Source organism: Anabrus simplex, chromosome 3 (genome assembly GCF_040414725.1).
Source record: "Anabrus simplex isolate iqAnaSimp1 chromosome 3, ASM4041472v1, whole genome shotgun sequence".
Taxonomy (NCBI): Eukaryota; Metazoa; Arthropoda; class Insecta; order Orthoptera; family Tettigoniidae; genus Anabrus; species Anabrus simplex.
Window position 1 is genome coordinate 8,584,808 of NC_090267.1, and position 14,847 is coordinate 8,599,654.

Genomic DNA, 14,847 nt, shown 5'->3' on the forward strand with positions numbered 1-14,847 from the left:
CAGCAGTAAATTTGCAAGACATTGCAATGGCAGTGGAATTCGAACATTTGACTCGGTTCGAGCAACAAAATGAGCTGCCTTTTGACAACGGAGATTGGGTTATGCGTGAATATGCAGAGAGGGAAAGCCCTTTTAGACTAGTACAGCTATATATTTCTCCATCTAATCACACAACGCGTCACATAAATTTGTTTTCTTCATAGAGCGAAAATAACACAAGTACCTACCGCCCTCAGTGTATTGAAACATATCTCCTATAGGTGTCAGCGGCTTATCTACTTTAAAATTTGTATACATGTGAGCAAGCGATTATTTTACTATTTTCATTCCCACACCAAACTGGTTTCTTGCACTCAATTCTATCCTACTGCTTTCATTCTGCTAACAGAAACGGATAAAATAATAGTTTATTGCTTTAAAACGAAAAGAATTAGTTCCACTCCTTATTTATACCAATGTGCAAGACTACTTTAAACCAGTAGATGTCGTAGAACAGCCTAATGCCAAACTATCAAAAGCGTACAAAAATCGGCACGCTGCACACATATCCACTCTAGCCTACTACATCCACTCTACGGCAACGATTGTTCCTAATACTTCGTCAGTCGACATCATCAAAACTATTAGCAAATATTACTCTTCACCTTCTTCCACGGTGCCGTTAAGCACTGAACAGCAACACTACTAGGACGAAGTGATTGTGTGTGGCATATTTGCGAACAGCCTTTCATTCATGGTAAAGATTATAAAGTGCGTGATCATTGACATCTGACAGGAATGTTTAGAGGACCAACTCATAGTACAGGCTTCACATCATTTTCTCACACGAGATCTCTGCGACCTACACAACCTTGCTGAACCCTGATTCCTTCGAACATGGAGCGTTATATAGCGTTCACTTCCTGCACTAGCGTTCAATTTTCTCCACTGTACTCTAGAGGAATATGTCTAGTATTCAAACAGAAAAGACTTGCGCATCACGGGACTTCACTTCCCCAATCCATCCAAAATCAGTCTCGTGCGTCACAAAGGCGTGTTTCGTTATGGATATGAATGTTCTTGACGAAGCAGTACTGCCTCCCCGACGTGCATTTCACAGCCTAATCACACAGAAAACCATTGTTGATGGCCAATGTGGGTGAGCGAAATGCGCACTCTAGGCGACTATGTCAGACCTCTGCCTAAATGGAGACGTATTACTTCTTGCAGACGTGTTTGAGAATTTTCGCATTCTCTGCAAACAAACCTACTGTCTAGTTCACACGACCTAGTCTGTCTTGGGACGCTTTACTCAAGTAAACAAAGGTGCAGATAGAGCTCCTTATCGACATAGACATGGTTAGTAAGTGTTGTTTATCTGTTCCTATAGGTACAACAACAAATACACGATGATCAACAACCAGATGCAGTCTCTTCCTATCAGCGTCTTCTAGTGGACACATTTTATGTGATCATGCCGAATTCGGTTTTCTTCCAGATGTTGACTTTGTCTACCCAGAACATATTCACGATGCAGACAAGGACTTCACGCTTTATCCTACTCACAGGGTCTCCCTCAGTTGTTCAATATGGGCGAATATAGGTACAACACCTTCTACATGCCTGCGTGAAATCAAATGGAGATTGGTCACATGAAAGATGAAATAATCATCAAGTTCGCAGGTCTTCGAGCAAAACATATGCTCTCGAAACCGAGCGCACATACCTTAACAAGCCGAAACGGATTAAGATATCGGTAGCCCACATTATGGGAGATAATGAAGACTGCCTTCATAAGAATACTGATCTTATATGCCAACAGTTTTCTATACGATCCCGTCGACATCACGTGTACACTGTGGGTCAAGTGAAAGTTGCGCTCTCTTCTGATGGCGACAAACGATGTATACTTAATGTTTCCACATTACCATGGGGACACTGCATATACCAGACATACTGTAACTGTTCTTATTTCATTTGCCTGGCCTCCTCTCAACTATCAAACATGTTCCTAGTCGTCATCGTTTTATTTCTAAGACATACAGTGAGCTAAATTACTTCTATCTCTCCCCGAACCACAATTCCATACTTAATAGACCTTGCGTCAGCGAGCAAATGCTAGTCAGAAAATAGCAATGGGCCCTGAGTTACAATTTGTGAGTATCTAAGGTAAGTCTCGAGAGTTAACCGGACATAAGATTAAAGCATAGCAGCCATTGTGTTAGGTTAAGCCGGGGTTTGAATATAAGTCTGAGCTTGCACGGTTAGCCCGAGCGTCGAACTCGAATCTGTAAGCTTGTTACCTTTTTGTGTGACGTCACTTGAGAGGGCGATTTGAAAAGTAGGAGCAGCACATTTTTCAAGCCTTTCCCGCCGTGACGTAACACGGTCAACAGCCAATCAGCGCTTGGTATAGATGCTGTGTAGCTCTCTACCAGCAAGAACATAGAGAGATTCTCCTTTTCTGAGAGAAATGCAGCGACTGTATTGAGATTCGCCGTGAAATTGTCGCGCGGTATGAACCAAAGTCAATGTCAGGGCAAATCATTCTGAAATTGTATCGATATTTCGAATAGAACTGCGATATGTTGATTGGCCATATCGACCAGAGAAGACAATGGTTCGCAGTAGTACCAGACATGATCTAGTAGATGGACCTCGTTCGACACCCGCTGGATTATCGGAAACTGTACTCACGTTCGGTATTGCGACCAATGACATCCGAACGCTAATCATCAAGTGGTCTTCATTCCTTCTGAGTTTCTGACCTGCCACACCGGAAAGAAAGAGGGCGCTGGCGAGGAAGATCTTAAAAGTTGCTCCGTCAACAGGGAACGTCATGAGCATTGTGTTTGCGCCGCAGTGCGCAATCATTAATGCCGGGCATGACAGTGTAGCAGCACACAAGGCTGGGCTTCAATGGCATATAGTCAGGATGTAGCTCCAAGCAATTGCGAGTTGACAAAAACATAGCTGGAACAAGTTTTTACAACAAGCAGCGATGGTTGCAGGACGAAGGGCATCTCTGTCCCTTCGTATTCAACTGCATAATTCAACGAAGGTTCGCTAATATTACGCGTGCCCTTCTTTTTGAAGGTACGTGGTACGTTCTTTCATATCGTGAATAGCAAAGGACTATAACCACGTGGTGTACCATGGAAAAAATTAGCTTGAAACATTTTTGTTGGAATAGCTATGCTCCGTATTCCTTCCCATTCCTTGTAAGAAAAATGGGGGTTCATTTCACTGAACATGCTGAATAATGTGTGTAAGAGAACGGCTGATGAAGCAAAGATCACGAGGAAAGTGCTAATTGCCAGATAACTCTATAGCTAACTTGCTTTATACTCACCTTTGTAAGTCCCCAGCCCACAATGGTTGCAGATCTACCAACAAGAATAGATTCATCCGATCGAGGAAGACGGGCAAGTGCAATGGTAACTCCATTTATGGGCCACGGCTTATCAACCTGTAAAATTCCAGCAGTGATTATAACCACAATGAAAATTAAACCGTTAGTGTGCAGTTTAAGAGACTACTCCAAAATGTTCAGGGATTAAAAATAAATTGCAAATACAAGTAAACAGTACATGTTTGTTAATTACATAGGGAAAGCTGAAAATAAATAGATATAATGAAGAGACCAATGACACCATGAAACCTGAACTGAAAAATAAAGGAACTAATGACAGGGAGCTGCAAATAACGAAGCTCACGGCTAGAGAAAGACCAAAGACAGTCAAAACCAGTCCCCTGGGGACCTTTCTAAATACAGAAAATAACGAACGGCAAATATTGAACAGAGCAAGATGGCTAAAAATTAAACGCCCATCCAATGCAGAGGCGCAATTAATTCAGACGCGTAGACCAATATGCTTCGCTGGTCACTTGGACTGACCCGGCTAGATCATGTGAGCAATATAGAAATCCGGAGATTCATGGGAGTTGCCTCAATGCGTGAGACGTAATAAGTAGAAAAGGTTCATCCATTGTACAGGTGGCACTTGGCATCACGACGTCTGGGAATAGACCACGTGGCCTTCAAGAAGACGCGCTATGTTCATCTTGTTCCAAATGATGCGCTTAATTGTAGATAGGGTTGTAAACCAACGGACCCTGCTAAGATGATGATATTGATGATGATTTTAGATTTTCATTTAAATGTTTAACATTTCCTGGACTACGTTAGAATTTTTAAAAGGCCTGGAATGAAGAAGTTAGTCACCAATAGTAATAAGAATTGCCATCACGGTGCCCAGCCATCCACTCCTTTTGCGTTTGCCAAGCCTCGCGCACACAGACTGTTAACCTCGGTTAAAACTGGAGGATCTGACCAGAACGAATCCCGTCAAAGATCCGTTATCAGACGACGTGTGAATTTACAAACAGCACAGCGTTTATGTGCACGGAAAGTGAAAAGGATGGGGGAGAATTACTGTCGACGTGCGGAGAGGACAACAACAATCATGTTTAGAAAGAAGAGCGGCACACCTCTCTCCTCATCCATTCCGGTTCTTCCTTGACATCCCCCGCAACAGCTCTTCAGTCTCACAAACAACAGGAAAGATATCGGACGGAGGGTCAAAAGGAAACTAACTGGTCAACAGAACTATTGGAAAGGAAAATACGGGAACATAGAATATTAAGGTGATCAGGGATTTAAATAAGACTATGTAGTGAGGTTTTTAGATCCTAGTGGCTGGACATAAGATAAGGAACTGCACTCAGATGACCTTCACTTGTACCGCAATGGTACATATCAGTCTTTAAAAGGATTACAGGAGTGGGCTAAGGAGCGGTGATGACAGTGTAGGAAGCTAGAAGTCAAGTACGGATGTTAGTAGTAAATTGTAAAAGCTAGGAATAGTGAATCGATTTACATTTACCACAAATTGTAACAGCTATTCAATCATGGCCGAGACTTGATATTAAGGATGCAAACATTTTCTCACGGAATTGTAGTGTTTATCGTAGAGACAGAATAGGAACGACAGGATAAGGATTATTCATATTGATGAGAGAATATTTTGTAAGCTACGAAAAACTTAAGGATTAGAAACATGCTGCAAGGCGCATCTCTAATGATAACACGCGACATGACGATTTTGAGCTGTTCTGATCTGGTAAAAGTGACGCTGATATAGGATTATTCGATGATACAGAAATGGACGTTAATGTAACAGGTGAGATGATTTTATTAAATGTTAAGAGGGACTGTAATGCGAACGACGGAAAGCAAGTAAATTATGAAATATCAAACGGTTGATAAGAAAGGCATGGGTAATTTTTAATGAAAATATTGTGATCAGTGGAGAATGATAAGTAACAGGGGCGGCTATAACGTAGTTGTGACAAGATTTATGTAACTTCAAAGCTGGAAAGGAATGGCAAGATCCGCTACATCATTACAGAGAAATGAAGACATTAGCGAGGGATGGCAGGCTGAAAGGAAATGGAGAAGTTCAATGTACTGCCGGGAATGATAATAAGTACCACTCATTACTTTTACGGTCCTCGTGGACACCGAGGTGTCGGAATTTAGTCCAGCAGAAGTTTACTGACACGAGTCTGATGCATTTGAGCATCTTCATATACCAGCGAACTGAGCGAGGATCTAACCTGCCAACTTGATGTCAGAAGGCCAGCGCCTCAAACGTCTGAGCCACTCAGCCCATCAACCAGGAAATTGAATGAACGGCACGGAGTAACATTAGGTGTAGGATATCAAATCCCCAGGTAACACCCAGAAAAGGGGCTTACGATCGTGAAAGGACACCGCCTAGTCGCCAAATACAGGGGCCAAACAAGCTGAGAGGAATATAAGCAATGCTACCAAAATAAAACAAGAAGGAAACGTAACATAGAATAAACTCAATAAAGCAAATAAGAGAAAACGCACTTACCTGGTATCAAGATACACCCGGGAGACATTCCGACACTGGAGCCCAGAGGAAAGGGAACTAACTCCACACCCATACCCATTCTGTGGAATACGGCACATAACGGGCGATATGCCTAGCAATCATCGGAGTGTAGTGTAGATACATTGTAGTATAGATACAGTACATTTAGATAGTGCCGTATCCTGCCTGCTATATTCGTGTGTTATCTTTCGTGTGTATCTATTAGACCCTAATACTAATAATAATTTGTCTAAGCATTTAGCTTCGTTGGTAATCTTTGAGTACAGTAGTTCTTGCAAATTTCATTTCTGTTGTGCTTAGTAGTGACATACGGTACGGTACCGGTATCGTAATTAGGATACGTCTGAAAGTAGTTTAAAAATTACTGTAGTGTACTGTACAGTAGTATACGAGTAATATCCTATTAGAATTTAGTGTACTCATTTTATTATTGTAAAATATTTGTGTAGTACTGGTGTAGTAGAGGTATCCGTAGAAACTCTTACTAAAATACTGTTGTTGTAATTAGAATAGGCTTAATTGCAGTTTGGAATTGTGTAGTTCTTGTGTAGGATATTACTTTCGATATTCAGTAATTAACAGCAGTTTTTATCCTGTTAGGGGTTGTAGGATAAAAAAAATAGAGCACGACTAAGTAGTATTGTAGTGTAGTCGTATATTAATTACCTTATTGTTGTGTACTATCCCAGACAATATATCCCTCCGTTCATTTATTTTTTTGCAAATAAGTTACTTTATTTTTTAATTTATAATTTTTCCCCCGTAAAGAATGGCTAAGGAGCGCGAGTGTACTTATTGTGGGTGTGGTGAGGCATTGAGGGGTATGAGGGAGGAGTTGGAAAGATTGAGGGAGATAATTAGGATTCTCACAGAAGACAGGAAGGAAGATAGGACTCCCTCAAACAATGTACAGGTTACAGTAGGTGTACAAGAGGGAGGGGAAGGAAAGGGAGGAGTTGTAGAAGACAGGTGGTCTAATGTTCTAAGGGGAAGGAGATTGAAGGCCAAGGGCTCTATTCAGGATCAGAATTCAGGACAATGTGTCTGTGCGAAATCGGTACGAGTCACACCAGGTAGAACAACAGAGGGAAGATGAGGGACAGGAAACTGTTGCTGAGATGCATGGAAGTAGGAGGAAGGGAAAATGTAGGAAAGGGAAATGTAGAGTAGAGGATAGGAAAAGACAGGTGGAACAGGGTCATGGGAAGGAGAAAAGGGAGGAGGAAGTAGCTTCTGCAGCTATCAGGAAAGATAGGGCTGACCAGGAGGGGAGGGGATCAAATGAGGTGGGTAGGGTTGAGGCTCTGGTCATGGGGGATTCCATCGTTAGACACGTGGGGAAAGTGTGTGGAGGAAAGGGAACCAGGGTAGAATGTTATCCAGGAATTAGGTTGAGGCAGATGTTGAGGAAAGTAGAAGAGAGGGAGGAGGGGAAGGAGAAAGTGGTAGTGTTTCACGTTGGTACCAACAACGTAAAGCAAGCTGATATAAGTACCAACATAGTTGGAGATGTGTGGGATCTGGTAAATGCAGCACGGGTGAAGTTTAAGAAAGCGGAGATTGTTATTAGTGGAATACTGTGTAGGAGGGATACTGACTGGAGGGTGATTGGGGATTTAAATGAGACTATGGAGTGGGTATGTGGGAAACTGGGAGTGAAATTTCTAGACCCTAATGGGTGGGTAGGAGATAGGGATCTGCGCTCGGATGGCCTTCATTTAAACCGCAGTGGTACGTATAAGTTAGGAAATTTGTTTGGAAGGGTAATAGGGAGGTACATTCAGGGAAACGGGATGGCCTAGGGAGCGGTGATAAGGGAACAGGGAACTGGAAATCAAGTAGGGATGACATAATTGTTAGTGCTGAACTGTAGAAGTATTGTAAAGAAAGGAATAGAATTAAGTAATTTAATAGATATATATTTACCAGATATTGTAATAGGAGTTGAATCATGGCTGAGAAATGATATAATGGATGCAGAAATGTTCTCACGGCACTGGAGTGTGTATCGTAGAGATAGGATAGGAAAGGTGGGAGGGGGAGTTTTCATTCTGGTGAAAGAATAATTTGTAAGCTACGAAAAAGTTAAAGATGAGACACATGAAATTCTAGGTGTAAGGCTCATTTCTAAAGATAATAGGCAACCTAATATATTTGGAGTGTACAGATCGGGAAAGGGTAGCACTGATGCGGATTCGGAATTATTTGATAGGATAGTCAGCTATGTGGGAAACGACATGGAAAGAAATGTGATTGTAGCGGGAGATCTGAATTTGCCAGATGTAAATTGGGAAGGAAATGCGAACGACAGGAAGCATGACCAACAAATGGCAAATAAGTTAATATGGGAAGGACAGCTGATTCAGAAAGTGATGGAACCAACCAGAGGGAAAAATATCCTGGATGTGGTGCTGATAAAACCAGATGAGGTCTATAGGGAAACTGAAGTAATAGATGGTATTAGTGATCATGAAGCTGTTTTTGTGGTAGTTAAAAATAAATGTGATAGAAAGGAAGGTCTTAAAAGTAGGACTGTTAGGCAGTACCATATGGCTGATAAAGCAGGTATGAGGCAGTTTCTAAAAAGTAACTATGATCGGTGGAAAACGGTAAATAAAAATGTAAACAGACTCTGGGATGGGTTTAAAGAAATTGTTGAGGAATGCGAAAACAGGTTTGTACCTTTAAGGGTGGTAAGGAATATTAAAGACCCACCTTATTATAATCGAGAAATAAAGAGACTAAGAACGAGGTGCAGACTGGAAAGAAATAGAGTTAGAAATGGCTGTGGAAGTAAGGAGAAATTGAAGGAACATACTAGAAAATTGAATCTAGCAAAGAAGGCAGCTAAGGATAACATGATGGCAAGCATTATTGGCAGTCATACAAATTTTAGTGAGAAATGGAAGGGTATGTATAGGTATTTTAAGGCAGAAACAGGTTCCAAGAAGGACATTCCAGGAATAATTAATGAACAAGGGGAGTGTGTATGTAAGGATCTTCAAAAGGCAGAAGTATTCAGTCAGCAGTATGTAAAGATTGTTGGTTACAAGGATAATGTCGAGAGAGAGGAAGAGACTAAGGCCAAAGAAGTAATAAAATTTACATATGATAACAATGACATTTACAATAAGATACAAAAGTTGAAAACTAGAAAAGCGGCTGGAATTGATCAGATTTCTGGGGATATACTAAAGACAATGGGTTGGAATGTAGTACCATATCTGAAGTACTTATTTGATTATTGTTTGGTCGAAGGAGCTATACCAGATGAATGGAGAGTTGCTATAGTAGCCCCTGTGTATAAAGGAAAGGGTGATAGACATAAAGCTGAAAATTACAGGCCAGTAAGTTTGACATGCATTGTATGTAAGCTTTGGGAAGGCATTCTTTCTGATTATATTAGACATATTTGTAAAATTAACAACTGGTTCGATAGAAGGCAATTCGGTTTTAGGAAAGGTTATTCCACTGAAGCTCAACTTGTAGGATTCCAGCAAGGTATAGCAGATATCTTGCATTCTGGAGGTCAAATGGACTGTATCGCGATTGACATGTCTAAAGCATTTGATAGGGTGGATCATGGTAGACTACTGGCAAAAATGAGTGCAATTGGACTAGACAAAAGAGTGACTGAATGGGTTGCTATATTTCTAGAAAATAGGTCTCAGAGAGTTAGAGTAGGTGAAGCTTTGTCTGACCCTGTAATAGTTGAGAGGGGAGTTCCTCAGGGCAGTGTTATCGGACCTTTATGTTTTCTTATATATAAATGATATGAGTAAAGGAGTGGAATCGGAGGTAAGGCTTTTTGCGGATGATGTTATTCTCTATAGAGTGATAAATAAGTTACAAGATTGTGAGCAACTGCAACGTGACCTCGAAAATGTTGTGAGATGGACAGCAGGCAATGGTATGTTGATAAACGGGGTTAAAAGTCAGGTTGTGGGTTTCACAAATAGGAAAAGTCCTCTCAGTTTTAATTACTGCGTTGATGGGGTGAAAGTCTCTGGTAAGACCCCAACTAGAGTATGGTTCCAGTGTATGGGACCCTCACCAGGATTACCTGATTCAAGAACTGGAAAAAATCCAAAGAAAAGCAGCTCGATTTGTTCTGGGTGATTTCCGACAAAAGAGTAGCGTTACAAAAATGTTGCAATGTTTGGGTTGGGAAGAATTGAGAGAAAGAAGAAGAGCTGCTAGACTAAGTGGTATGTTCCGAGCTGTCAGCGGAGAGATGGCGTGGAATGACATTAGTAGACGAATAGGTTTGAATGGCGTTTATAAAAGTAGGAAAGATCACGATATGAAGATAAAGTTGGAATTCAAGAGGACAAACTGGGGCAAATATTTATTTATAGGAAGGGGAGTTAGGGATTGGAATAACTTACCAAGGGAGATGTTCAATAAATTTCCAATTTCTTTGAAATCATTTCGGAAAAGGCGAGGAAAGCAACAGATAGGGAATCTGCCACCTGGGCGACTGCCCTAAATGCAGATCAGTATTGACTGATTGATTTGATTGATTGAAGCACAAACAACAATTCAGGGCGCGCGTTAAGTATAGAGCCAATGTCTCGGAGTAATCAAGGACCAATAAAAGTTCATTTCCTAAAAAGTGGCTAAGAATAAGTTACTCCAGAGTAATATACCAGTTGTATGGTTTTTAGTCGGCAGTTTCGAGGTAAAATACAGGCCCAGCTTTAAAAGTTTATAAGGTAACAAAGTCAGATAATATTGTGGAAAGCATTACTGGCAGTAATATAACTTATTGGAAGTGGATATACAGGTACGTTAAGGCAAAAACTGGTTCCAGGAGTGATAAATGACCAAGGGAAGTGTGTATGTGAGCATGTACATCAGGCAACAGTATGTAAAGATATTTAGGCACAAGATCTGACTAACATTGGTACGTACCGATATTTTCCTCTCATAATAATGATATTTACAAACGGATACAAAACTGAATGCTAGAAAAGCAGCTGGGATTTATAAGATTTCAGGCTATGGCTTGGGATATTGCGTCAAATTTCAGCTACTTAATTGAATTCTGTTTGAATGAACGAGCTATACCAAATGAATGGAGAGTTTAAATAGTAGCTCCCGTGTACAATGGAAACGGTGAAAAACATAAAGTAGTAGCCAGTCTGCTTGACATGCGTTGTTTGTAAGCGCTGGGGAAACGTTCCTTCTGATTAGACACGTTTGCAAAATTACTACCTGGTTTGATAAAAGACAATTAGGGTTTAGCAAAGGATATTCTTGTGAAGCTCATCTTGTATGAAAGATAAGGCAGATATTTTAGATTGAAGAGATCAAATTGGCTATCGCTATCGACCTGCCCAAGGATTTTCATAGGGTAGATCATTTGGGATTACTGGCGAAAATGAAGGCTATTGGACCAGACAAAAGAGTGGTTGAATGGTTGGATACATTTCTAGAAAATAAAATTCAGTGAATTAGAGTAGATGGAGTATTGTATGATGCCTTAATAATTAAGCGGGGCTGGGGGAGGGATCCCACGGGGCAGTATTCTTGGACCTTTACGTTTTCTTATACATAAAAATGATAATCACAGATGTGGCTATTTGCGGATATAAGCTACTGGATACTGGGTGACCTGGAATGTTGTGAGCTGGACGAAAAACAAGGGCATGAAAAGTGACAGCAGAAGTCCTCCTACTGTATTGAGAAGTGACAGCACCTCACTGTAAGTACCTAGGAATCTTCACGTGAGCGTGAATGAGCCTGGTTAGGATGTAAAGGAGAGGGAGTACAAGTCTCTGGTAAGACCCGCACCAGAACTACTTGATATGGGAAGTGAAAGGAAAGCAGCACGATTTCTTCCGGGCGAATTCAGACAAAGGTGTAGAGTTATGTTGCAATTTTTGGGCTGGGAAGACTTGGGAGTAAGGAGACAAGCTGCTCGACTAAGTGGTATGTTCCAAGCAGTCAGTGGGGGGAATTGGCTAAACGAAGCTATTCAAAGTGAGAAAGATGTTAATATGAAGGTAAAGTTGGAATTGAAGGAACAAATTGGGGCAAATATTCATTTCTAGAACGAGGAGTAAGCGAGTGTTCGGCAAATTTCCAAGATTTTTTACTACATATAAGAGAAAACAACCGATAGGAAATCTGCGCAACAGACCTAAATATATACCATTAATTAATTGACTGATGACTGTGCTTCCATTGATAATCATCAGTAGGCAGCACCGGAATGCCAATTAAGAAGTCAGATGATCAGACCACAGAGTTGGAGTATCCCCAGACATCGGATACCCTGCCTGCACTGTCTTGTCCACGCCTTAACAGTGTCTGACACAACACCCTCACGATACTTTCAAAGTTCAGATTTCAAAACCTGCTCACTGCACAATCCCATCCCCCACAAAGACTAGTATCTGAAACAGTTATTTTTGGTTCTTGAAGGGATTGATTTACCCTTACCCAACGGTCACCAGCTCGATTCCATGCTAGATCAATATTTTTTACCTGGATATCAGGGCTCTTTCTAGATAAACTCGCCTTATATGTGAACAATGCATGACCTATTTATGGTGAGATAGTGGACCCGGTCTAGAAAGCCGTGCGTCATATTGTAATCTGCAGGACTTCGGGTTGAGCAGCGATCACATGGTACGCCAAGGCCCATCTCAGGTGAAGCGCCATGGACTGTGTCTAAATTTATCTTTAGGCCCTATTTTAAATGTATCTATAAACAAATGTATTTCTGTGGCAAGTAAGCAGTCAGGGAGCAACTACTAGGCACTCGACATTGTTCCACTACAACCCACAGACCGGCGCTGAGAATCCAGTGGTGGTGGTGAGGTCCTGTGTAGGGTGGTTGTGTGACACTATCTTGTTGCTGACTGTACATACCTTGATAAGAGCGATACCATGTGACATTATCTTGGTGTTGCCTGTACATACCTTGATAAGGGCAGTGTTATCTGACAGTATCTTAGTGTTGACTGTACATACCTTGATAAGAGCGATATCATGTGACAGTATCTTAGTGTTGACTGTACATACCTTGATAAGAGCGATGCCATGTGACAGTATCTTGGTGTTGACTGTACATACCTTGATAAGAGCGATGCCATGTGACACTATCTTGGTGTTGACTGTACATACCTTGATAAGAGCGATGCCATGTGACACTATCTTGGTGTTGACTGTACATACCTTGATAAGGGCGATATCATGTGACAGTATCTTGGTGTTACTTTACATACCTTGATAAGGGGGGTGTCATCTGACAGTATCTTGGTGTTACTTTACATACCTTGATAAGGGCGATATCATGTGACAGTATCTTAGTGTTGACTGTACATACCTTGATAAGAGCGATATCATGTGACAGTATCTTGGTGTTGACTGTACATACCTTGATAAGGGCGATATCATGTGACACTATCTTGGTGTTGCCTGTACATACCTTGATAAGGGCGGTGTCATGTGACACTATCTTAGTGTTGACTGTACATACCTTGATAAGGGCGATATCATGTGACAGTATCTTGGTGTTACTTTACATACCTTGATAAGGGGGGTGTCATCTGACAGTATCTTAGTGTTGACTGTACATACCTTGATAAGGGCGGTGTCATGTGACACTATCTTGGTGTTGACTGTACATACCTTGATAAGAGCGATGTAATGGGGAGGCTTCCTGTCTTCCACTATCTTCGTGGATCGGCGCTGGACCCCTCCTCTATATCGATAGGTGCTGCCTGCTCGAAGTATGATTCGCGGCTCTCCGCTGGAACCGCCTAGACGAGACAGTTATACGTGAGCTGAAAACTGAACTAAGAATTGTGCTCACGTAGGGTAATAGAACTAGTCATTTTAGAAAGGAACTTACTCCAAATTTGCAGAAAGCGAAATAAAGAGTCTACCTTGCGCGTTTGATAATTCAAACGATCATCAGTATGAACACAAGTAGGGTCATACTAATGTAAGTTCTAGGCATGGAATACACTATTTTTGGCCCAAGTTAAAGTAAGCAAGCTCTAAAATTGGGCATAATACCCTTTCATAACTGAATTGCATGCTCGAAGTAAAACAGTAAACCATAATTGCTTTCCTGGTATACCGTAAATTCATATTTTCTCTTATGAAACGCAATACAACACATTTCAGTGAAGGCCCTGGTCATTGCACAGTGCTGGTCGAAGGCAGGCCAGTGGTTACCTAGAAAATGAGTTGAAATAAATATTTCAGTATTGTCCACGAGCCTGCTGTTCATTAGGCTATAAGTTATTCCTTTATCTGACTGTGAATACAAGTCAGGTCTTCGGTTCAGAGGGCTCCGGATTCGATTCTGGTAAACTTTAACTGTGTTCGTGTTTGTCTTAATTTATTTCTCTTCAACTACAGACCATACCACATCATCAGCCACCACACCACAACATCAGCCACCACAGACACATCCTATAGTGAATACTTCTCTCGGATACGGTTGTCGTCAGGTAGGGCATCCAGCAGTAAAACTAGTCCATATCGACATCGAAATAAAGTGGGGAATAGACCGGACAGAAGAATAAGAAGAAATGGTGTTCATTTGCAGCTCGTGTGGCTTTCAGTGCAAAGACATCAGTATCCTGGGTCCACTAGAAAGTTCAGAACTGTGGAAGTAATGAGGACATAGAACATTAACGGAAACAATAACAATATTTTGAGGATGGATGACAGCAGATGAGCAAGAAAGATTTGGAACGAAATAATAAAAGAGAAGAAGAAATCAAAGAAAGAGTTGTTTTGGAAGCAATATGTTAAATATGGAAGGAATAACTGGCCATATCGGCCAGAGGAGAGGAAGGAGTATTGAGAAGAAAGAAAGTGGAATCACCAAAGGCTGAGGCACGACATCTCCGGCAGGCCATCAGGGGTTGAGAGTGGTGAGTGTGAGAGGTGTAAGGAAGAGGGAGGGCGGTAGGCCAGT

The 14,847-nt window shown here is 41.3% G+C and overlaps 1 long non-coding RNA gene across 1 annotated transcript in view; it reads right to left on the reverse strand.

Moving 5' to 3' along the window:
* Positions 1-13,670, reverse strand: part of LOC136866926 (uncharacterized) — a 34,337-nt gene extending 20,667 nt beyond the window's left edge. The window contains exons 1-2 of the long non-coding RNA XR_010859588.2: positions 13,545-13,670; positions 3,332-3,448 (exon numbers count right to left, since the gene is read on the reverse strand). This is a non-coding gene — a long non-coding RNA (uncharacterized lncRNA). The remainder of the gene's footprint in view (positions 1-3,331; positions 3,449-13,544) is intronic.
* Between the last annotated feature and the right edge of the window lie 1,177 nt (positions 13,671-14,847).